This window comes from Syngnathus leptorhynchus, chromosome 17 (genome assembly GCF_054491065.1).
Source record: "Syngnathus leptorhynchus isolate UIUO chromosome 17, UIUO_Slep, whole genome shotgun sequence".
Classification (NCBI taxonomy): Eukaryota; Metazoa; Chordata; class Actinopteri; order Syngnathiformes; family Syngnathidae; genus Syngnathus; species Syngnathus leptorhynchus.
Window position 1 is genome coordinate 1,833,483 of NC_141211.1, and position 24,895 is coordinate 1,858,377.

General features: G+C 41.0%; 1 protein-coding gene across 2 annotated transcripts in view; it reads right to left on the reverse strand.

The window, feature by feature from the left end:
- gabrb2b (gamma-aminobutyric acid type A receptor subunit beta2b) overlaps positions 1–24,895 on the reverse strand; it is a 191,050-nt gene that overhangs the window by 118,341 nt on the left and 47,814 nt on the right. For both annotated transcript variants that reach the window (XM_085935503.1, XM_085935504.1), the window contains one exon: positions 11,388–11,457. The gene's annotated coding sequence lies outside the window, so the exon portion shown is untranslated. The remainder of the gene's footprint in view (positions 1–11,387; positions 11,458–24,895) is intronic.

Sequence of the window (24,895 nt, forward strand, 5' to 3'; positions counted from 1 at the left end):
ATTATACATATATGATGCCGGTTAAACATTTCTTGATCAAATGCTTACATTCTAGAAGTTTCTTCAGAAGAAAATTCTCATCCATCTCAACAAAAATATTTTCTTGTACATTTTGAATCTAACATTGGTCCTCTAATGTTCCTAAGATGCCACCCACAATTGTGTCATCTTTACACGGCTGCTCTTCATTGGTGTTTCCAACTCACAGACTTAAATGCCAAACTGACACATTGCAACCGAGAGAAATAAATAACATATCATGTTTGTTTGTTTGGTGGGTTCATCTCTCAAATGATGTGTATGAGACCTTGCACTGCAACTTGTCCATATGTGTATTCAGGCTGCAAACATATCATTATTCTTATATCCTGAATCTGAAAACCTACAATGGGGCAGATGACAGAACATTCAAATATTCTACATGAATTGTAGTTTATTCATCATGTGTCAAATGTAAAGAAGTGAGGATTGCAATCGTGTGCATGTTGAATGTTTAGTTTCACTCGCAGGAAGTATGTGTAATAGGACCAAATCAATTTGTTTGTATCTTCACTGTATTTATTTTTGTGATTCTTATTTATTTTAGGAGCACACACCAACATTTTCTAACGCAATCTATGTTGATAAAGAAATATTCAAAATATAAGGTATTATAGGAGGTGTCACAAAGCAAAATGGATGAAATTCCTTCTCCTGCTTACATTAGTTATTTGGTATCTATGTGATTCTTGGGTTGTGTGTACAAAAGGGGGGCACAGCGTCTGCATTATATCCAAATGTACTTTTCATAAAGGAATTGCACATAGCTGTGAAATTTTACAATAAAATTGGTGCATTTATATTTGTGTGAGTTGAAGTTATTTGGATACTGAAGAAATTGTGTTTAAAATAAAATAGTGCATGTTGAAAAGAAGGAGGGAATGACACCCCCTCGCCCCCCCAAAAATTCTGGGTTCAAGCGTGACAACAATTCTTTCAAAGGTGAGTTTTTCCTTGTCATTCTGTCCTGTTAAATCAATTCTATCCAGGCGAGCGAATTCAAACTAGTGTCCCGCTGTCCCCCCGTGGCCCCTGCAGAACAGACACTGGTTGCTCAGCTTGGCCGGCCGGGTGGGAGCTGCAGGGGACGGCCAATGAAGCGGCCGCATCGCAGCGCGCTTTTATCGACTCAACCTCCTCAGCGGGCGCCCGAGTGCAGCGATTGCAACTGTGGGCCTGTTATTATTAATGTATCCTGTGCATGAATCATCTCGCTCAGCTTTGTTCTCACGCTTTCATCACCATGTGTGTTTTGCTGCAGTATGCGGTGACTGAATTTTGGTTTAGGAGTCCTCGCTTTAAAAAAAAAAAAAAAAATACATTCTGTTGCTTGCTTCTCTTTTGTATGTACCAACAGTACCTTCTATGAAAATGTCCTGTACTGAATCTTCCGCCCAAGTTCATCAATACACACTTCATTAGAGTTGCCATTTATTAACTGTTGAACCGCACCCGTGTTAAAATGTCACCCGTAAGATAATTTGACCTTCTTCGGACATGAAGGCTGCTGCACATGATGTGTTGGACCCAAGTCAACATTTATTCCGTATGTATTGAACTGTTAACAGCTCCTAGGTAATCCCTCTGTGGCATAGTAACACTGAGACAGTCTAGGTTGCACTAGTTCCCCTTCGCTTAGCCAAAGACACGACATAAACACGGATTAATTACCGCGGCTTAACTGTCAAGATGCACCAATGGCTGCCCGCAGGCAGATGATGAATAGGATGCTTATTGCACTGGGACCAGCACATAAACACATTGCAAGGCACGTTACATTAGCAGCCATCCCTGGAGGCTCACACAAACCTTAAGCACTACTCGCGTGGCCGTAATCCTCCAAACGTCCTAACGTTAAGAATCAATGAGGAACATTACCTGTATTTATCCGCTTTTTTTTGCTGTGAGCTTTTTATATCTGCTGATACCGTTGACCTTGTTTCCACATGGGCAAATGCTGTACTTGTTACCTGAGGTTTTTCTCAAATCAATTATTTACCATCTGCCGTCTAAAAAGCAAAGGTACTTCCAGGTTTCGTTGGGAGACCCAGATGTTAAGAGACACATAGAAAATTAAAAACTCCAGGGAATAGAAACTTTTTTTTTTTTCTCGAATTATGTCAACAGTACAGTATATCACAGATGAATGATTTGCTAGCTGACTGGCTGGTTTGGACTGATTTCAAAAAGGCTTTCAGGTATGTCACAGGTGCAAGTTGCTTTGAACACAGTTGACTAACCAACAATTTTTCTAACCTATTTAATACAATCAAGATGCATGAACAAACAGGCATTCATTCATCGAAAGATCATGTCCATCTTTTTACAAGCGGTTTTATATAGGAGACGCCATCTGACATTGCTGAAGTATAGACGTTGTTAAAAATCAGTAAGAAAAATACATTAAAATAAAATATAGTGGTCGTTATGGCTGCCAGCAGACCTGTCAGATGTCATTTATGTTTTGCTAAAGTGATCACTTTAGAAAAATTGTTAGCCATGAGGCAGGAAACTAGGGGAGGAAAAAAAGTTAGTAACGACTCATCAGGGAATCGCAGATGTCGACCGTGCGATGTGAGAGAAGGGCGTGCAGTATTAAAAATAATCAAATACAATTCTAAAAAAAGGATTATAATCTATCAGATTTTTTTATGTTATATTAAGAAATTTAAGGATGCAGATAAAAGTCACTGATGTTAATAAACCAGGCTGGAAAATTAGCACCATTCCTTCTTTAGAACCAACTTTGCATCTCACATTTAAAAAAAATGCAGCCATGGGCTATGAATTATTGAGGCTTTGATTGTCCACCATTTTGGTTATTTAGACAGCGCCATGAGGCATCATGGGTGCAGTAAGTGCTACATTTATGGCCATGGTTGTGTTTGATGGACATAAACTTTAATCTGAGCCACTCGCCTCATTGCTTCCGGCACAATGGAGACACTCATCAATCCCGGAGCCGCGACTCTCCGGAGATATTTCAACACTGAGCCGCAGCTTATTTTAAAAAGACAGCCGTGTAACTAATAAAAGAAGAGACAAATGATGAAATACGGAATAAAACATCTGAATGCGTCAAGGTAGTGGAAGTATTTGTTTGAAACGTATTGGTAATGTATCACATGAGATGTGATACTTTTCGGTATTGATTATTTTGTCTCACCCCTGGTGTATTCATCTCTGTGTTAACACTCGAGGGGTGTCCGTGTCGGGGCTACTTTTAGATCTCACTTCAGCACATTTCCCTTGACACTTGCTCCCTCTCTCTCCGTCTGTCTGTCTGTCTTTCTGCATGAGCGCCTCTCCCCGAGGTGACTCCAGCAGCATCAGACACGTCTCGTTGGAAAAGTGGATCCTGGCTTCCCACCGGGGGCCGAAGGGCCAACGCTTGCATGAGTTGTTGCCTTGACTGTCCGCCAACCCTCAGGTCGTCATGACTCACCCAAACACACAGCTGAATAAATCGCAGATACACACTATATAGCGCATTTACCGTAGAGGGAAAAGGCAAACAACTGCGTGCTTTTACGGCTGCGCTGATTCGAGAGACTCAAAAGTCTCATCTAAGCAACTATGGACTCTGGGTGGAGCAACTTGCTGTCAAATCTGTCAAAACGTAGATACGCAAATGTTTTTCGTTGATGTCTGCGCAGTGGCCCAAGGTTGGGACTATACTGCAATAATTTTGGTTTCTGGCATTTCAAAAAAGTTTGTCTCAGTTGCTTTTTATTTTCTGCCTATCAATGGTGGCATTCAAATATGCCTTTTTAGTAACGTCATAAAATATAGTGGCATTATTACGGACTGAATAATCTGGTACAATCTTGACTAACCCAATATACTTCAAACTTATCTATCGTTTGTGGTCACATTGCATTGGATAGATTCCTCTGAGGACTTCATTAATGACGCCATTTTTACCCGCAAGGTGACTTGGAGTAAGGTTCCCTCTCAGTTGTATGATCTTAAAACAACTCCTAAGGCAAAAAGTTCAAGATGCAGCAGCAGCACCCTGGTCGACTCCGTTCAGTGCATCGAAGCAGCAGCTCTGCTCCCAGCATCTCTAATGAGCTTCATGGTTGGTTGAGCCTCCCTTTTGCTCCAGCAATGCTTTGTACCTTTTCCCAAGGAGACTGAACAATAAAACTGGCTCAAAAATAAGCTAACTGCACCAAAAAAAAAAAAAAAAAGTGAAGTCATGAGGGCGCAGTCAAGGTTATGATTGAAAAACTGTTGAAAAATGGTCTAAATAAAATCCAATAAATCCAAATTCTAACTGGATACGATAAAAACTGGTATTGACAAAAGGTCAGTGACTTGACTTTTTTTTTTTATATATATATATAATCACATGTGCTCTAAAAATACATCCGCAAGAGTCCTCAGGTTTTGGCTGGCCTTTGAGAGACGTGGCATTGATTGATGAAATCTCTCTGAATGCTAATGTTACTTTAATCAGATTTGTCTCCGTTCGTTGATTTCTCTCGCTCTCGCCATAAAATAATGTCAAAGGGCACCACCTTCACCTCAACCACTCAAACCAAATAGAAAAAACATTGAGACCCGTTAAATTGGGAAGATATCTAAATGAAAACCTTTTACATATCAATAGGGAAAAAACACAATTACGATACCCCAATGTCGATTTGGTGGAATTGATTCATTATTGATGTTCACCTTCAAGACAACCAACAGCCGACTGCACCAAATCAAACAAATTCTAACCGATCAATTGATCAATTTGAATATTGTTAGCCATGAATGTGTATGCAATCTAAAACGGCTTGTATAAACTGATGGGAAAAAAAAAAAAAAAAGCTTAACCACTTTAAGCCGGACATACTGTACTTTCATAATCGAGGTGATTAGTGAACAATGGCGGAATGAAAGAGAAAAAAAATAAGGGGGCGGAGTGAAACAACTAAGCCAAAAATAAGTTTGATGAAAATGGAATGAGCCAGCTGTTAAAGCATGTTTTGTCATGCACAAAGCGAAAAAGCATTAGACTTCAGCTCCTATTTTCACTGCTTGAAACAACCCAAATGAATATTACAGCTAACATTATGTAAGAGGGGATGGCATAATCCCGCTGATAGACGGGAGGATGTTGACTGAGCGTGCTTTCTTGCTTTTTATGCCAATTCCTAATTTTACGTGCAATGGTGTATCAGTCGCTGCACAACTCACTCGCCTTTCATCCCGTTGGCTTTTCTCTCCTCCCTGGGGGATGTTTGTGTTTGAACCTTCAGGTATAGCCTGACACATTTGAATGTTCTGCAGAATAATGTATTCTCTTTATGTGCCTAACCTCTCTTAGGGAGTCTTACCCAAATTAGATTTGACTTTTCACTTCACTCAACCGCAACATATGAACTGCTTGCTAAAGGTTTCAAGGTCATCTTGATAGAAACATATCTCATATATGTGAACATGTCCTCCTACTGAAACCTTAAAAGTGAACAAAGCTCCATTAGATGCTGACAGGTATGCTGCTATTGACTTCACAGCTCCGTCCTAAGAGAAACAACCCACTTGACGCCATAACTTTTCAAGTTTGCACAGCAAGATAAGTGTATGAACCTTGTTAACTAGCGTTAACACAGAGTCGCACACCACCTGCCATAGCCTCAAGCTAAAACCAAAGAGCACCGCACCGAGTGCTGCTGTTCACCGAGCTGTCAGGCGCTTTCCTCCATCCGGCAGATGTGTGTGTGCTCAGCTGCCGTGGGTTTGCTTTGTAATTTGCGGCAAGAAAGTCAAACCCAAAGGAAAAAGAACTTGACGTTGATCGAACGGCGATTGTGTCGAGCCAAAAGTCACACAACAAGGTCTCTCTTTGTACATGATGTGTTCGCCTGGTTTTATCCATCCATCTGACACCGAAGCCTTCTTCACCTCATCAACTGCACTGTCGTATCCAACTCGTGTTTTCCCCATGAGCCATTTTCTCTCCTTCATCCTTTTCACTCTTGTCCAAGTGCAGAAAAGGCTCCGATAAGTTGTAGGTTAACCAAAAGCAACTCAATCTATGTCACGCTGGACATCGTAGCCACTGCTTCTAAGCTACATGGTGATGATGTAGATGTGCGACCTTAACAATAGAGCAAAGGGCAAACAGCTCCACAGAAACAAATAGAACTAAACAGACGTTAAATTGCATGTTGCGTTACATCTCGTCTTGCCACTGGAGCCGCTCGAGACATTTTGTTCCTTCAACACATGACATCACCCAGAGAAGCGACGTGTTAGTTTGTGTTGCACGCTTCCCCAAAGCCATCTCGCTAAGCGGACAAGCTGCGGAAGGCTTTTCGATGTAACACACCATGAATCCTCATTGATTTTACTTCTTGTCAAAACCTCAAACTGAATTATTGACAAGACCAAAGAGAGACTTCAGAGATATCTACGCTGGCCTTCAGACTCACCCCTTTCAAGTGGAAACATGCTAACTTAGATGACAAGAATGGGCGAGGATGCCGTACGAGTCATGGTTGACAGTGTTCAGAGGAATATTTAAAAACTCCCTCAAGGTTTGAGAATGTCTTGGATATGAAGGACTTTTTTTTTTTTTTTCAGTTCGCAGATGGGAGGTAGGGAACGTTTCCCATTCACTTTTCAAAAAGTCCAAGGGCCATTTGAAATCTGTGAGTGAGGAAATGCAATATGACAACGGAATAAATGTTTATTATTCTTATTGTTACACACATTATTGGCGGATCACTTACGCATGGATTTTTTTTTTTCTTTTCTGCTAGTAATGACACAAAGAACAGCATTCTAATTTTCACTCACATTATAACTGAGCAACTGTAATTTATGCTGTTGAAAAAAATTCTAATCATAAAGGTTAAATGACAGCAGGGGGTTGTGGTGTCTTTCCAGAAGAGAAGTGATTACCTCGTGTCTTTTTCCTAGCTTATAATGCCGTAGGGAACAAATCCCAATTAAAAGATCCTTTATTAGAGAGGGGAACAACTCAAAGTATCCTGCATCCTTATTGATCTTTTGCTGCAAAGGATTGGCAAGTGTGACTTCTTATCTTGGCGAGCCAGACTCATCCTGTTTACAAAACAACAACAATAACAAAAAGCAATGTCTACTACCAAAAACCTCTATAATGACTGAACTGCTGCCAGGCATGTACATATATTTTCCACTCTCCTTAGGCCAAAATCTTTCTTTAACTAATTGGATTGAACTATTAAAGTGGCTATGAATTCTCCCAAACATTATCCCTATTGTTTAATTAGATCATACCCAAAGTGCATCATGCTAGCTGCAGTGTAAATATTCTCCTTTAAAGAGCCAATTAGAATAGCGTCAACAGCAGCACACCAAAATCTCACCATTTCCCGCAAAGTTATTGTTACGTAAGCTCAAGAATGAGCTACTTGGCAAAAAACAACGGCTGTACAGAGATGGTGCTGCTGCTATTTTGGAAACCTGTGAAAAGTTTCGTAAAGTTCTTCACTTGCAGAGTGTCAGTAGGAGACTTCTCTTTTATTTGTCAACGTCTTCAGAGTTTGACGGATGGAAGCACCGAACAATGCATCACTCGGCTTTAGTTCTCTGCGACTGCGGTGAAAGGTTCAAACGGCGGATCGACAAAGGAGCCTGATAGCGGAGTCGTCGTCTCACGACCTATCGTGGACATCTCTGTGACTGGTGTCAGGAGACATGAGGCTGTGACAGCGCTGCCGCCAATTACAGAGGCCCTAAGCAGGTAACGAATAGGGCCATGCTCCTCAATGCTAATGAAAGCTTTAATTATTTCGGACAGAGTGTCGACTTTGACACCTTTGGAATTCCGAGGGGATCGACTGTAGGCTTATATGCCAAGCCCTTGAGAAGTACAACATTTATGGACAGAGAAGAGAAGGATTGAGACAAGAACTGGATGAAGTCCAACGATTTTCCCTGATGCTGCAATTCAATAACAAAGTTAACGATTTTTGTCAACATTATTGTTTTGTCTAATGATTTCAGCATACTTGCGTGATACATTTGTCTACCACCATGTCTGCCCATTTGATTTTATTATTTTTGTCCATGGTTCTTAGACTTGTCCCTGAGTTTTTGTGTCAGGTATCTGTCCAAATCTTTTCTGTAGCGCAATGTCACCTCTTAGTGAGTGTTGGGATGATGCCCGCAACTTTTGAGCCATGAAAGAACAGATATGCAACGGCGGGTTTATTTGAAGGTAGCCCAGAGAGGAAGTGAGGCGGTGACTTGTGAAATATAATGATTGATTGAAAGTGGGAACAATGATTCCAAGTTTTAATCATCAAAAGAACTTACTTTCAAAAGATGAACTCGTTCCGGTTGCTAAATAAGATACGATTCCACATTTGTAGAAATGGTTGGACTTTAGTATGATGATACAAAGGTGTTTGACAATTACAGGCAATGTTCTAAGCATTCAAAGGATGAACTGCATCTCCAACTGCAAGTCACTCACAATTCTTTCTCCCTGCTCATTGGAATTCAGCTCAAGGTCTAAAACACCACCACGACTCTCCATGGATTCAATTGCTTTTGGGTGTTCAAAATAGGATGATTGTTTTAATAGCTCACTGTGATGGAATGCTCCGTCTCCTACATGATTTAAGCCCATCATCGCTTGTCCATTTCAATAACAAATTGCCCCGCTTGTAATATCTGCTGAAAGCGTAAAGCTCATAGGCGAAAACCACGGGGAGCCGCCTGCTGTGTAATCCTGCCAGAGAAGGCAATTTATCAGGTGATATTGCCTCTGTGTATGGTGGGGGTCCCTAAGCCCCTCTCCAGCAAAGCACTATTGGGGTTGAACCAGCGGCAGAGTGCGGGGGAGGTCTCCCTGATCTGTGGTCCAGCACAATCAATCTTTGCAGAGATCCCAGAGCTTGGATGAGCACAGCAACATGGAGAGTCTAATGAAGGCCTCTCGCAGCAAAGCAACATGTTTATCTCCGTCACTGCGTGTCAGCTTAATGATTGTTTAGCGGATTGAGAACTCGGCCTGTGTTAGGTACCTCTTCACCTCCTTCACACATCTGGGAATAGTCGTTTGCTACTACTTTTGATTTTCTGCTCTCCGCTGTGTGAATGCCTGCTTTGACCACATTAGGTTTCGATTTAATACGGTCATTTAGATTTTGATACTTAGCGTGATGCTATCAACATCTGCTCACATATCTAAAAGCAAAATTAATACGCCTCAATGAATAGTAATGAGATAATTGATCTTTGTGTGTGATTGTGACAGTAAAAAAACGTTTTGGTATGTTTATTCCCTCATAAAATAAGAGCATAAAAGATTAAGAGGCACGCTGCTTGTGATGTGGAAATATCTGCACGGTAGCAGTTTGTTGATTGCCTTCTCGTAATTGGCGCATAGTGCTGATGATGCCACGAGTACAGGCGTCGTTAGAAGCGTCTCGTATCCCGGTTGCAAAGTGTCAGGACAGAATGTACTTCCATTAAATTACTGCACCTAAGTCTCTCAGGTTCACCCGTTTTGTTTTGGCCAAGTTCACTTTATTATTGAAAGCGCCTTACCCTCATGAAATCTTATTTGGGGGGTGTCCAGTCTTAAAAACAGATCTTAGATTGGGAACCGTACATCCAGTTTCACATGAATGGATAATCACTGAAGTCGAGCCTTTGTCACAATTCTCTAGAACATGTGTAAAACTTCAGGTCCAACAAAGTGGCGGGGCTTTTAATCTTTGAAAAAGCCAATTTACATAAGTCGTGCGTGAGGAGTTCAAATTGTGAACTTAACCCTGCTGTACACTTATCTTTAAGATCTGAAATATTCATGGTGAATCCATTTAGAAACAGAACGGTCCGATTCCTGCGTCTGGCCGGGCCGTGTTAGGTCTTATGTTTGCTGCAGCGGCTTTAAATCGGTGTGGCATCGGCCCCCGGGACTATGACACACACGGTCTAACTCAAAGGCTACAAACAGGTGAGGAGACTTCATTTGACTCTGGCCACAGGCTCTGTTAGGGATGTTCTAACTCTAACTTATTTTGCAAGAACCACACGAGAGACAGTATGCCCTTTGAACACTTGCAAGTGGAGAATTTGTTCGTTACTGTAGATACAGCAATGTCCGAACAAAGTCTGCCTTTGCATTCTTGCAAGAGTGTATTTATTGAGAGAAGAAGGGTGGGGGTGAGAGTGGCAAAGGTGGGGGTGACAATTTACATGTGTGGTGGTCACCACAGACAATGGTTGACCACTTCAGAGGGTCCCAGTTTATTGTTTTACGAGGTCGTGGAAATAAAACCTAGTGGAGCCTTCCAGATGACTAACTAAACAACACACCATTTGGAGAGTGGCAACAACTGAATGGTTAAACTTTTCAGAGTCAAAGAAAGGTAGAAGGTTAAAACAAAGTTCATCATTCTAGTCTACATCCCAACATAATCATACGATCAAGATAGTTCATAAACCCTAACAGGCTCCAGTTCGCCAACCGACGTGTACGCGAGCACCGCAAGCATGTTGATGTCGTACATAAACATTCTCAACGTGCACATGCCTGAAATGAATCATGGCGCAGCGTGAAAAGGACAAATAGTCCTTCAGGTGTGTCTGCCGTGGTCATAAATGTAAAAGTGTCAAAACACTTTCCAGCTTAACTTTAAATCTCATCAACCACATTTCACTGTCATTTTCTGGAGTGCTACAGCCCAAACAGACATGACTTGCTGACTTCTTTTGAGTTCATGGAGTCACCAGCATGATGCATAGTTTGTTAGTTGACAAAACAAGTGCAAACTGTCCTCCACCCTTACTGAGACTTTGTCGCGGGCAGCAAGTGAATCCCGCGATTAAAATGCAATCAATTAACCAATAAAGAGTTTATCTAAGCTTCAGCAGCCTGACAAGTCACACACCTACAAACACTCTTACATACGCATGAGACACACACACACACACACACACGTTGCTGCTAACTCTAAAAGTGCTGATGCAACATATACTTGCCTGGATCCAATCAATGCATCTTCGAACTAATGGAAATGGGTTCCTGATAGCAATCTACCGGGGCCTCACTTGAGCAATTTATACTTTAACATGCTTCCTCCTGTGATAGCAGCACTTTACCATTATAGGTTCCCGTACTAATTCCTCCCCTCCAATGACCTCGTCCTTCACAGAATAAGTCAACTTTAAGCGCTCAAGCCACCATTTTTGGGCTGACAGTCGTTACGATTTCAGTTTAACATGTCAACATAGCTTTTTACATTTTAGCAAATGTCTTCATCGATTACCAGGACAGTCAAAATAGGCATTTTTTCCCCTCAATTAAAATAAACCAAGTTCATTTTGACAAAGAAAAGTGCTCCACTGACCTTATGATGAAGCTTATTGTCAATAGTTGATGAAGAAGAGATTTTCAAAGTGTGAGGGGAGCCTCGGAACCTAGCACATGCAGGAAAGAAAATACAGAAAAAAATTAGTCTGAGCCGGACAAAACGAATTGATTTTATGTTCCAATGGTAAGAATGAGAACAGGAATCCGGGGAAAAACTCCAATAGACCCACGCAAATCAATTTGGTGTTAAGGAGTAGGGGGCTGCGTTCTAAGCCATACTTTATTTACACAGTCAACTCTCAATCTTTTATGAACTGTCATGCTGCCGCCGCTCTCACCACAAGCTGCTTCTATGGCATTTTGGAGAAAAAAAAAATCAACTGTATCGTTACAAAGCACCAGACATGTGAGAAAAGGCGCCGCAAAGGCCTGCATTTGAAGATAGTGTACATGACCAACGCAACAGCCTTTCAAATCCTCTGCTGGTTTATATGCAAAACATGCAAGACAAGTCTAAAATTTTCCAAGGGGCAAAATAAACGCCGGGGAGCTGTGAGACCGATTCGCCTCCAAAGACAAAAAGTGGACCGGGGAAGAGCGACGGGAGGAGAGGAAGCCGACAGCCTGGAAATAAATGACTCGACTTCAAAACACCTCACATCTCGCGTCTCCCCGCAGACTCTCCACCAACAAAACAAGCAAGCAGTGGAACAAAAACACTGTCGACGCTGTTCATTAACAGCTCGCCGGTGCTTTTACGGCCCCCTCCTCTTCAAAGTGGCGGCGAGGAGAGAGAAAATAAGCCTTTTATCAGGGGAGGGGGATGACATCCATTAGTTACAATTTGGGGTAACAAGCTAGCCGGTGTTGCAAATCCTTCTACCAAGACAGACCTTACAGTATAATGAAATGCTGACTCAAGACAGGAGGGCCAATTAGTGCAACGCTCAAGTCACCAACAAGCCCACCAGAATGGCAACCATTTCAAATCAATGCTACTTTGAAGTAAGCAGAGAATAACGAGAATGTTGGGAGTGTGTACAGTATTTATTCAACTGTGGGGGTGAGCTAGTTATTTGTTCATTTGCAGTGAAATATTATTGCTTGTTCAAATGGGTTTGGCTTTTTAACGTTTGAAGGGTCTTATTACAATTACAGTCCCTAGTTTTTGTTTCCTGATGGGAAAAGGGAGAAAAGCAAACATCTACTGCCAATATTTGGGAAAATGTGACAGGTAAGGTGTGCTGCAAGACATCCCCTGTTGATACATGTTGCGTTGCAGGTGTGAGAGCCTTTTCCAGATGGTTAGAGACACAGGTGGCCAAAAAATTAGGGACAGGCCGAGACGCACGGGCGCACTTGGGAAGAACGAGAGCAACATCCTCTTCGCCTCTCTTCACTTCGTCGGCACAAGGTGACCTCGAAAAAATTGACAGCATCGAGCAGATGCTGGCGAGCGGGGAATTTGCTGGGTGCAGTTGTCAAGGTTACGATAATGTTAACAAGTGAGGCTATTAAAAGGAATGCAGGGAGTTGAAGACGTGCATTTAGCTCAGTTCATTTCATAAACATATATTTATTTATTTTTCTTTTGTGCAACCGTTCTGCATCTATTGTTGACATGTCCATGGATTAAGTGATCTGCAAGCAAGGTCACTTCTAAAAATATCTTTCAAGCATTTGAGCCATTTCCACTTGAGTTTCAAAAGGGTTGATGCATGCAGTAAATCTTGAGCTCTTACAAATTGTTCCGATTTCCTCTTGAGCCTTTTTTGGCTTTCTCCTAATTCAGTGCACACAATGTGAGTAAATATTTCTGTCAAATTCTGCTGTGCTCACCAACCTGAAGGTTATTTTAAGTGTCGCTACCTTTTCTTTTTTTTTTTTTCAAATCTTGTTAGCTGTGTGAGACTTTCAAGATACCATCATCTTCTAATCGCCCTTTTAAGAAGCTTATCTGGAGCTTAAAATCTGATCTGGTGTCATTTCATTTTTGATGGGTAAATAATTACAACCACTTATCATCATCAAAGAAGTAACTTGTGTTATTCCTGCTTTTCGGCAAATTAATGAGTCCACTATTCACATCTTTTAGGTACATAGATCTTTTTAAAGATGTCTTTTAATATATTTTCTGGTACTGACAGGCAGGAAGCGGTGATGTGGTTTTGGCTAATTGGCTGTTTTGCAAAAAAAAAAAAAAAGAGGATGAAAGAGTGTAAGATGGCATTTAGTGAAAAGAAAAGAGATCTCGCCATATTGTTTCCAAAATAGAGCCTTAAGCTGCATGTTTGCTGCGTAGACAACATAGATTCCCTGTCAGGAATCATCCCGGCTCACATTTATACTGCTTACCGTGTATTTGTTTGTACGGGAGGGATAACGCTCGCCTCTAATAGCCAAAATCTCCCAAAACAAAAAAAACCCCACATATTTTTGCAACCAGTGCCTATTTACTCTAGCGGCTACGTTGGGCGCGCTGAGATTTCCTGCCCCCCTCCATCCCACCCTCGGCTATATAAGACTATTCTAATAGGTGGTATTTGTTTGAATGATTTGATATGAAGGCTTGTATCTTTTCCGTGGATTTCTAAGGATAATCCGGCATTGAACTCGTGGATGCATTCTGAACCCGAGAAGGCTGTCAAGTTGTCAGGTAACAGAAATAAGTTGATGCGATGTGCGAGTGAGGAAAATCACAGCAAACCACTGAATAAATTGCCGGGTTCCACTTTTAGAGCATTTACATGTTGAAGTGTTTACGTTAGGGCACACAGTCAGTCAATTTCTCATCTGAAAAGAACTTGGGGAAGACTTTTGGGAGGCGAGTGTCAAGCAGAGGAAAAAAAAAAAAAGAAAACATTTTTACATTTACATTTTAAGATCTACTCTCATCTGTTTTCAAAAATGCCAATACTTAAAGGTCAGATGTTCACTCCTGGAAAGTACAGCTGTCTGATTGCACATTTTCAAAAATTATATATATGGTGGTGACACCTTTCTCGGACATTTTATTCAAAGTTGCAGATGCACACACGTAAAAAGGGGTTTGCATCTTTGTTCCAGCCCTTAAAGGTAAATAATTAACGTAAAAAAGACAGTGTATGAATGAAATTTAGGAAATAGCCAAACACTCTAAAAGCAGCACTTATCTTCTATTTCATCACAAGATCAAAAATTCGTAAAGTCAAGCTTTGAAGGTAGAAGTTGTTCTGTAAAACAGCACACCTGTGCGCAAAAAGGCTTCACTCAAACATTACCTGTAATTGTTTATCTGTCATTTATTTTTGCAGATGCACTTTATCAAGAAAATATGCAGCCAACACTCAAACCTTTGTCATTCTTTGTTATTAGTAATTTAATCGTCTGCCATTCTCAAGCACTTTACCTTGTTCAAAATCTTTTGTTCCTGCTCCTATACTTCAAAATCAACGCTAAGTAATATAAGTTGGAATGCTATAGATTTGTATTGTGATGTAGCATTCATTTAAGGTCTTGCACTTTAAATTTACATATTGGCTGTCTTCCTATTGACGTTTCATTCGGTAAGGGGGAAAAAAAAAAAAGCTCCTCACAATCAGACAATAATGAATAGAGCAATTTGGCCATGATGATTAAGTGCTGTGTTCCATTCCCTTTGTGCGTGATTCATCTGACAATTGTGTTCCATTTACTAGCGAGAGACGGGATGTATAATTATGGCAGGATTCACATAAGGAGAGAGGGGGGGAGGGTGTCTAGAATGATGACAAGACAGGGGCGCTTTGACAATAGTTCATTATTTACTGGTTTCTCCCAAACAAACTGATAAATTAAAAGTTGTCTGCTATTAAATCTCAATTTTGCTCGATATTGATAGTTTCTATAATCGGGGTCGGTCCAAAGCGCTGCCGACCATTGTTAGTGTGCAGCCGAGTGCGCCCACAGAATGACGTGCTCCTCGGTCATACTTGAAGATATCCACAGATGCTTTACTGAAAACGTGATCAAAAGATGAAAGAGAACAGGAGAGATGAAAAGAAAGGTTTTTGCATGGGATAAGTGAGGCTTGTTGCCATGCCACCCAGTGAAATCTCATATCGATTCAGTCAAACTACGCACGCTTCATTACGTCGATCAAAAGCAATGAAAATATCATTAAGTGCCATCATTGTCACTTTTGGATTGAAGAGCTTGTCAAGGTTGTTTGCTATGACCCGCAAGTAAGGATTGACGGATGTTTATTTATGGTGTGCCTGCTCGGTCCGATTAGGGCGTGGAGGATGAATAATGGCAAGTACCGCCGCAGAATGACCGATAGACCAAATATCTGGCCGTCAAATTTAACTCTGTTCCATATTTGCTGCAAAAGGTGAAACAAAAATCTTTGAGGAGTGATTAGAATGCAGTATCCAGATGAAGTTGGTTATTAATCAAACCCCTGGCGGGGACTCATCAAACTAATCGTTTATAAAACTGCCTCTCGTCAGCGTCTTGGCGATGCACGTTAAAAGGGGACATTTTATTGAAAACCTTTCAAAGTGACACTGAGTAAAAACGTCAGAATCCGTCGGCCAGGCGGAGCATTGATAAGACGCCTCACAAAAACCACCCATTCCACGGGATAATGACTTTGACGGCGAGCCAAGTCATTGAGGAGCTTTTATTTTCATTTTGCTGGCTGAATGATTTTTTGAAATGAGACAGAAGTAAGTCACCCCGCCTTCATTTTAACCAGTCAATTCCATTTGTCTCCATAGACTTTGCTTGTGCCGCGATAAGCACGAACATTGTGTTTGGGGTGTAGATGAAACAAGGCAGAATGGTCAAATTAACGAAAAATAAATGGACAGAATGACAAAATAAAGTTGATGATGAACTACTCCAAATTCAAACGACGCTCTGATCTGTGCACGCTATTGTCGCATTATGAATGGAGCTCAACTTTGTAGGCACATTAACATTCTCTAGCAGTCTTCAACTTTTTGGGCTCTCCAGGCTCATGTCCAAATGAGACGCTGTGATGCTTCCCATGCGTACTGATTATTAATACTACATTTTTCTCAATGCTTTCATAAGGTTGTTTTTTTTTCTTGTTCTTTAAAGTTCAATGCAATCACCCATCTTTCCCTTTAACTCTGGTGGGCATAGAAATGTATTAAAAATGCATCTGGAATCATCATTCTTATCGCCTCGGTGGGGAATTTGCATATATATTAGATTATCGTTGGATTATCAACACGGCATGCATAATATATTAGTCAAGAGAGGCCTGTAAATTGCGTAACAGTAGGCAACAGACACTGGTGAAATTAAGAGGACAGTTAAAAATATATGATACAGTATAGACCCATATTGATGGTACAATCATTCTATTTGCCATCCAGTTCATAAGAAAACTAATATCAACTGTAAATGTGTGTTTGGGGTCTTTCCTTGGTGCTTCTCAAATGAGAACTGAAGGGGATGGCAAGTTTCGAGGGGAAATAAAAAAAAAAAAAAAAATCTCCAGAGGCTGTAAGCGAAAAAGATAAAGACAGCATTAAAACATCAAAACCTGATGTTCCAGGACCTCCTAATCCTCAAAGATTATGACTCAGTGTTAATTCACAAGGTCACCCCAAATTGAACTGTGAATTAGCGCCCACTTCACCGAGAAGTCGGCTCCTTTATTTGAACCTGACGTGTGCAAACTGAAGAAGCCTGAAATGTTCTTAAAGCTCTTCTGCAAAGAAACTCAGCAAAATGTTCCAAACGCTGGCGGAGCGAGAAGGGGAGCCGCGGGGGCACCAGACCCCCTCCCCCAAGTGCCAGACCAGATAATTAACTTTTAGGTTGTTGTTTTTTTAAATGTAGCACTAGAACAAATGACATCGCTTTTGCCATTTCTATATGTAGGTCATTTGTTTGAAATGAACAAGGGGAGGTGGACCAGAAAAAAAATGAGTCCACATCCCAAAGACTGCAATATGTAATACCCAGAAGCGAGAGCCATTTGCCATCTATTTCTATTTTCTCCTCCTCTACAAGCTAGCTTCATTGAGACAGTGTGACAGCGCGTCAGCAAGCATCAAATCCTCCGTGCTCTCGTTGGTGTGCAGTGTCCACAACACAGACGGATCCCCTCGCCCGCAGTCTGTCAGCCGTGACGGAGGGACATCAAACAGCACAGCCAGCGGACGCCACGTTTGGCCCTCGCCTCGCCTCGCCTGGTCCGCACGTACTGCTGGCGCTTTCACCTTTAGTCAGCATTGCCTCCCTCGTCTTTGTATTGGTGCACATGTGCTGCTGTGACACCCGTGCTCTGGTGTCTGTTACATGCAGGCTAAGAGCGCATACGTGACAGGCGCCATTGTGCGCTATTGTATGAAAAGCCTCAAATGTCAGAAGAACTGCGGCTCTCTGGCAATGAGTCAAGTACCCACTGGGGATGAAACATCATACGCCATGTTATCTCTTTCAAAACCTGCACCAATAGATGAGGCTCACATTGATTTCGATAGCAGTGGAGTAAAAAAAATGCCTTTTGTGGGATGGAATAACTGTCACAAATGAAGATTGTGCTTATCAATTGTATCATTGTCAAGATGCAGCTCTTGTACGTACGTGTACAGTCATTTTACTTTCTCGTATCGTGACCTAGGTCATTTATATCTCTTCTTCAATTACGGGGAGTATTAGGTATCCATTAGGGGCTGAGGCGGTATTAGATTGAGGCTTTTACTTACTCTCACTGTCCAACAAAATTTTCGTTAATTTCAATGTGTGTTTTGCTACTGCTGTTGCATGCAATAGGTCTTCCTCAGCAGCCATATTTAGACTGCAGTTTGTGCAGGAAAAAAAAGATCAAAATTAGAAGTTTGTTAATTTTGACACCATAAAAGTACTTCATCTAAAATGCTATAGGTAAGTCATCCTGTGTCTGCTAAATGCGTAAGCTTCCGCCAGAAGTCATGATAGACAAAGTGCGCTGCTAATTAGTCCATTCTAAGCTCAAGTTGCCGCGCTCTAAATGATGGACTCTTCCCATCGTTTATCAAAGTGTCCAGCTGCCGCACGAGCATATTTTAACCCCATTCGCCTTTGCTTGGTGAACCTCCTCAAATGGAGCCAATTAGAAATGAATATGCTCTTGATGTACAATGACCTCAAGCTATTTGTTTTATTTTGACACAGAGGGTTGTAAATGCCTCATCACCTTAAATTAAACACGCTGAGTCTACTTTAGGGAGAGTTTCAACATATTCTGATGGAATGTGCTGTTTTCAATGGAAAATGTCAATGCTTTGCTGACGCCACTTTTGTGGAATCATGTTTATGTGAAAACAGACTTCTTTCTTTGTATTGTTTCGATCAAATATCTCGCTCAAAAACATAGCTTAGCTAGCTTTTGTAAATTCTAAAAACACAAATGGGACATTTGCCTGGTCATCAGAATGACGATGAAGAACATTACCGTTATATAGCACCTAAATATTGTAAAAGGCCGTGTGAGTCTATGTGATGTGTTCAATAGCAAACAAAGTTATTGTCCACAATGTCAGCATGAGCAGGCTGAAGCTTTTCCATCATGCTCCGGCTGACCCGCTGTCACATGAAGAGGTATCTATCCAAGCATAAGGGCCTTGTTATTTTCCCGGCAGGCACCTCATTAGAGTCCCTGTGACCTTTTCGCAATTGAACAGACCATCACTCGCCCGCCGCTTTGAATACAGATAACCAATCGACTGCCGTTTTTGTTTTTTGTATTTTTTCTCCAACTAAATGGCAGCTTGTTTGTTTTTTTATTCTATACTGCCAACCCTTAAGCTTAATATATCCTTCTGAAATGGCTGAACGATCTAACGAGTAAAATGATTTTCATTTCAAGAAATCCATCACTCATGATGTTATTCTTCAGAAACCACCTTTGTATTGTTGAAACAACAAAGCTAGCATGTATGTCGTTCTACTGCCAAACAAGAATGGCCGTAATATCTCCTGCTCTGCTCATCATGTCCTGTGCTTGTCCTTGGGTGCTAGTTAGCATCTCATTAGCAAGAATCAGCAGTCTCTTCAAAAGAGCAATGGCACCAGTGCAGATGACCTTCACCCAAAACAAATCCACCATTTGCCCACGGCTGCGGACGATTTTATTCATATTTGGTTTTCCATCCACTCAACTTCATCTTTGAAATTATTTTGGACGTGTCAACTGGTGACTCAAAGTTTGACTGCTACCATCCATGGTCCAACTTACATCACCTTCGCACTTTATGGAAAACGCTTCCCCCCCCCCCACAATCCAAATACACAAACGGCAATCGTTATTGACCAATCAAGTAGGCCATGACATTCTGCTCGGTGTTCAGAGTGATGCTCTTTCCATATTTTGTCAACACAGTAAAGGTGAACGAACAATTTGGAGCAAGGCCCACCTATGCACCGCTCAGGGTGGAGACAGGTCCATTTATCCAATGGTTTCTTTTCAATTTCATGCTTTTCTGGTTCCATCGGAGAGCGTCAGCGAGTGACACGTCTCCGCCGCTAACTACCGCAGAGTCGACGGGATTTGTCGACTAAATCCCAAGTGCCATTCACATGTCATAAACACATTCAGCATCTTGAAAAGTGACAAAGTGAAAGTCTAGGTATAGAAAACACATCATAATGATGTGGTATTCTTTAAAAGTCTCGAGATTATTTTTGGATGAGTTGCTAGTGTAAGACGCTCATTTAAATGCAAACAAGCTGATTCATTGCTTTCTTTCGGCTGATATATGCACAGTTTGGGGAGCACAACTAAGTTATTCGCCTCCCCTCGGGACATAAACAGACTTCAAAAGGAAACCCTGATCAGCTCGACCACTTCCATGAGAATTCAAAGGAAACGAGGCAAAAAATGCACAAGACTGCAAAGAAACAATACATTAAGGCTAAAAATATCTTCGATGCTGCAGAAAAGAAAAAAAAAAGCACTTGGAATGACCCCTGGAATCATCTCTCACTGGATTTGAAAGAGTCTTGTTTGGACAATAAAAGCCAATATGGAAGCACATAATTAAGAGTTAAGCACCATAATTATGTTCTCTGTCCGTGGCCTGACTTCGCACTGCACGGTGCTCAGAGCCACTCGCACTTTGGAGGCTCGGGATGGAAATTGGCCTTGACCCCAGGCCAAACATTATGATTATTAGCCTGACAAATTTTATGAGGGAGGCAACTCCACCCCCTCTTCTAATTCAACCTCAATTAAACTTTCCTCGTCTCCGGATACCCCGAGGCGAGCGTCTTCAGTTCATTACGCCTCATCCTCATTTCCATGTGTGGACACTTTTCATTTCTTGCACTTTAATGTTTCAAGTTCAACCTTTAACCTTATTGTCATGTTTCACTTTAAATTGTGTATGGAAAAACAACAACATACAGTATCAGTTGCTAAAAGTTCTTCTATGCACTTGAAATAGTTTCTGCAAAATATTTGCAATCCAATTGTCAAAAAGGCTTTTATTTCATTACTTTTATTTTTTTCTAAAACAAACTATTCATAAATGTTCGTATTAAACCTGCCAAACCAAGGATCCTTTTTATGTTTTCTGTGTGTGCTGAATGTACTTATTAAATTAAATGGTCTTACTTTTAAAATCAAGTAATTCGTAAAGAAATTAAGTCATCAGCAACATAACTAAGTTACTTTTTAAAGCAAGTAGTCAAGTTACGAATAACAAGACTTAAGGTTGTGCACAATATAAATGATTAATAATACAGCATAGTTCCATCTTTTGTGTTTATTTCAAGGTGCACTAAGCTTCCCTATCAGTCATACAAGTTTGCTTACATGGTAATTAGAGCAATTTCTTACCGTAGGGTGTCATGGCACCGTAAACCTTGAAAATAGCGTCTGGAAGCAAAATCATTAAAAGCTCATTTGCATTCTCTTCAACCAGCACAAACACGACAATAAATTGGTCAACAACGGAGCTCGTTTTTGCATGATTTGACCACTTTTAATGTTTTCACATGCTCCATGTGGCAACAAATAACCGACCCAGCATGCTCTAATTAATAACGCAAGGCCAGTGGGCAGGGATGTGAGTGAGCTCCATTCATATTAGTTGTCCATATTGTCTTCTTGCATTTTATTCTATTATACTTGGGGTTCTCCTTTTACAGTAGATGCTTACATAAGCAGATATTTCGGTCTTAACGTGATCCTCAACAATATTTAGCTGACTTTCAATCGTGTATATTTGGTCAACAAAATTCAATGGAGGTGTGACAAAGCTTGCCAATAAATTTCATACCATTGGGAGCCCGTAATGTGGAAAATGTTTACTGCCTTGGCCATATTTATTTAAATGTTATCATCAACTTGAAGATGATTGAGGTAACAGAGTAATTAAAGTGGAAGCATTTGTATTATTTGAACAGAAACTTCCTTATTAATTAATATTGCACAAATTCACTGCCATGGCATAGAAGCCTTGATTTTTTTTTTTCTAGCGAGTGAGACACCGCCTCAGATCACATTACAAGCAGACGACAGAATTTGAAAGAAATCTCAAAACAGGTCGAGAGTGAAAGACGGAGTTATTTGAGTCCTTACTGATGAGAGATTGCCTTCAAAGATGGCGAGCCTTGTTTTTCTAGTGATCAAAATGCCACAAGCAGGCAACTGATTTGCAAACTCTTTATTCAGCCTTTGTTGTTTTTGCAAAAGTCAAAAAGCACGCTAATGGATTATTCCGATGAGCACCATGACAATATTGGATGCAGCTATTCTTTTCCATCTCTTTGCTCTCTCTCTCAAAGAAAACAATCTCTGCAACTTTTCTAGCAATCACACAAAAGTGATGGAGAGCCCTCTTGGTGAAGGTAATAATAAAGTTAACCTAATAAGCAAGCAAGCAATAAAAGTTCCCAACAAATGAAATCACTTTCGGTTGTGACATCTGAGGAGAGCGAGCGAGCGCGCCACCAATGAAGTTGGAGAGATCAAAATATTGATGCTGCACAACGACCCACACGCAATAAAGCAGGGCCGGTGGGATGTCGCCTATACATTTATTCATGGCTGAGGCCACAGATGCGCAAATATACAGTGTGTTAAACCTACTAATGAAATAGTGTATCCATGTCAAGGCTGGGGGCTTGGCACATTCAAATTGTCATTTACTCTAGGTTATTGACTAAATATATGTACACAAAAATAAAAACTTTGTAAAGTTTCCCAAAGTGAATCATGTTTCTTGTGTCTGTGGCATTTGAAGACCTTTAAAATGGTGTCTTGAAGGATTAAGGGTCATTTTTAAGGACGATGAAGGTGTTCATTTTGGAAAATCTGCTTGTATAGGGGAAATTTACAAAGGTTAAAGAATTTCTGGATCCACTTCAAAATTGATTGCAATTAAAATGCTCCACCATATCGACCGAAATGCATTTTGCATGATTAGACAACATTGATGAAAGACAAAAAAAAAAAATCTGATCTTCCTAGTGGTTAATTGGTCAAAAATACTAATTTTATTTTATTGGGTGTCTTGGGAGGTCATTTTGGTGTCCAGATTCTTCTCGGTGTTGTCTTAAAATAAGACTGGAAAGGAACGGAGAGATATTTTTCTTGCTTATGGTTAAACTCATTAGTGTGACTGTCCAGCCGTGGCAGATCCGTGGCAGCTGCATCCATCTGAGCACACGCCACTTGTGTTAGAATGCAGCCTGCTAATGGCTGAACTCGCCATGACTGAATGATTAGCCTCCGAACGGGATTGCACCGTTCACCTTTTCCCCCATTATAGACTCCGCCCCCAGTCTCTATACCAAAAGTAACTTTCTTACATAAACCATAAAACACTAAGTATTCCTTCCCCAGGCCCCAAACGTTATGCGGCGAGATGTTTTTGGATTGTATTTCTGATCCATACCATCAGCTATCACAAGTTCAAAGAAATCATCAAAAAAAAAAAAGGACCTCATTCCGCTTACCAAGGGTGCTAATTTGAAATTCTAGACTCAAACTTTGTTTCTTCTTTCTTGAACTAACACTCAAAATTTGAAAAGTGGAACAATGAAGATAAATACAACTCCAAAAGTAGGTTTCCTTGATTTGTATCCTGAAGCTCATTTTTCTAAAGTCTTGGAGAGAACTAGTTTCCCTGTGGGACCTCTTACTGTAGTTTGGCATGACATTGTTTGGGCAAGAAATGAAGCCACAGATGGATATAAATGAATTAACAATGTCGCGAAAATGTGAAGCCACCGGCTGCCATCTTGCATTGCCACTCCCTACCTTGAATACATTGATTTGTCTGCGGGGTTTTATTTTCTCTCTCTAGTGCCGATTGAGACTTACCAGGGGGGGTTCTCCATCTCCCATGATACACATTGCGCCACTAGGGTGAAAAAGAAAAAGCGTTATTGTGTAACATGAACCTTGTAGCGTAAATCCAACTCGGGACACTTCACTTAGACTCAATTGCTTCAAGACACGATTCATCAAGAACCAATTCCACACAAGTGACAACGCTTTAAACGATCAAATTAATTGATTATTATGCCCCAGTTGTTACACTTCATTAAAGCGCTATATATATATGTCTACATTAATGGAAATGTATCCGTGACAGCAGCAGCACACTGCATTTCTTATTGTGACCCCCTGAACCCTCCTATTTTTCAATCCCAATAAGAAAGGCGCCAAAGCGGTCAAAACAACCACGATAGAGGTTGCGGACCCAAGGCAGGCAGAACCCTTATTGTGGAGCAAATGGCCCACAGAGATGTAAACATTACATGGAAGAATGGCCTACTGATCGAGCTAAGAGATTGCAAAGGGAAGGTCAATGCTTTGTCCGGCAGCCTATCAGTGTGTGTGTGTGTGTGTGTGTGTGTGTGTGTGTGTGTGTGTGTGTGTGTGTGTGTGTGTGTGTGTGTGTGTTTGATCGGGGGGGCAAGTGAAGCCGCGAGGGTTCCATAGAAGAAAATTGAAACACCCATTTTTCCAAAAGGATTTAAACGCGACGGTCACAAAGGATAAGCTTGATCTTTTCACTGCCGCATAGATTCTATTAAGCGTGCATACTCACACACTCGGGCCGCAGGTGCTGCTTGTGAGATGCGCATTTGGAATCACATAAGGTGAATGTGCCATTAAAGCTTTTCAGGCAGCACGTGTGTCATTTCCAACTTAATCCGCCTGAAAATAAACATTACTCTCGCAAAAAAACAAGGTTAGAAATGTCTAACGGTGCCATTTGATTTCCTTTTCCGGATTGTGCCTTTAAGATATTACATTGTAAACAACTGCAGCCAAGACATTTTCGGAATATCAATTGAGAGAGCTGTTTGATTAACTCACTCAGCAATGGCATTGCAATTACGCCTTCACACGCTGCCTCCCTTTTGCATGTTTATTCAATTCAGGTGATAAGACTTCCTTATGAAGACACCCTTAATTGGCAGCCGGGATCCAATCAACTCCAAATTTACTCTAGGAATAATAGCAGCTCACTCATTTGGGAGTTACTTTGTCACACTGCTTTGAAAAATAGAGAAGGAATAACGGGATCAAGCCGATGCAGCAGCTAT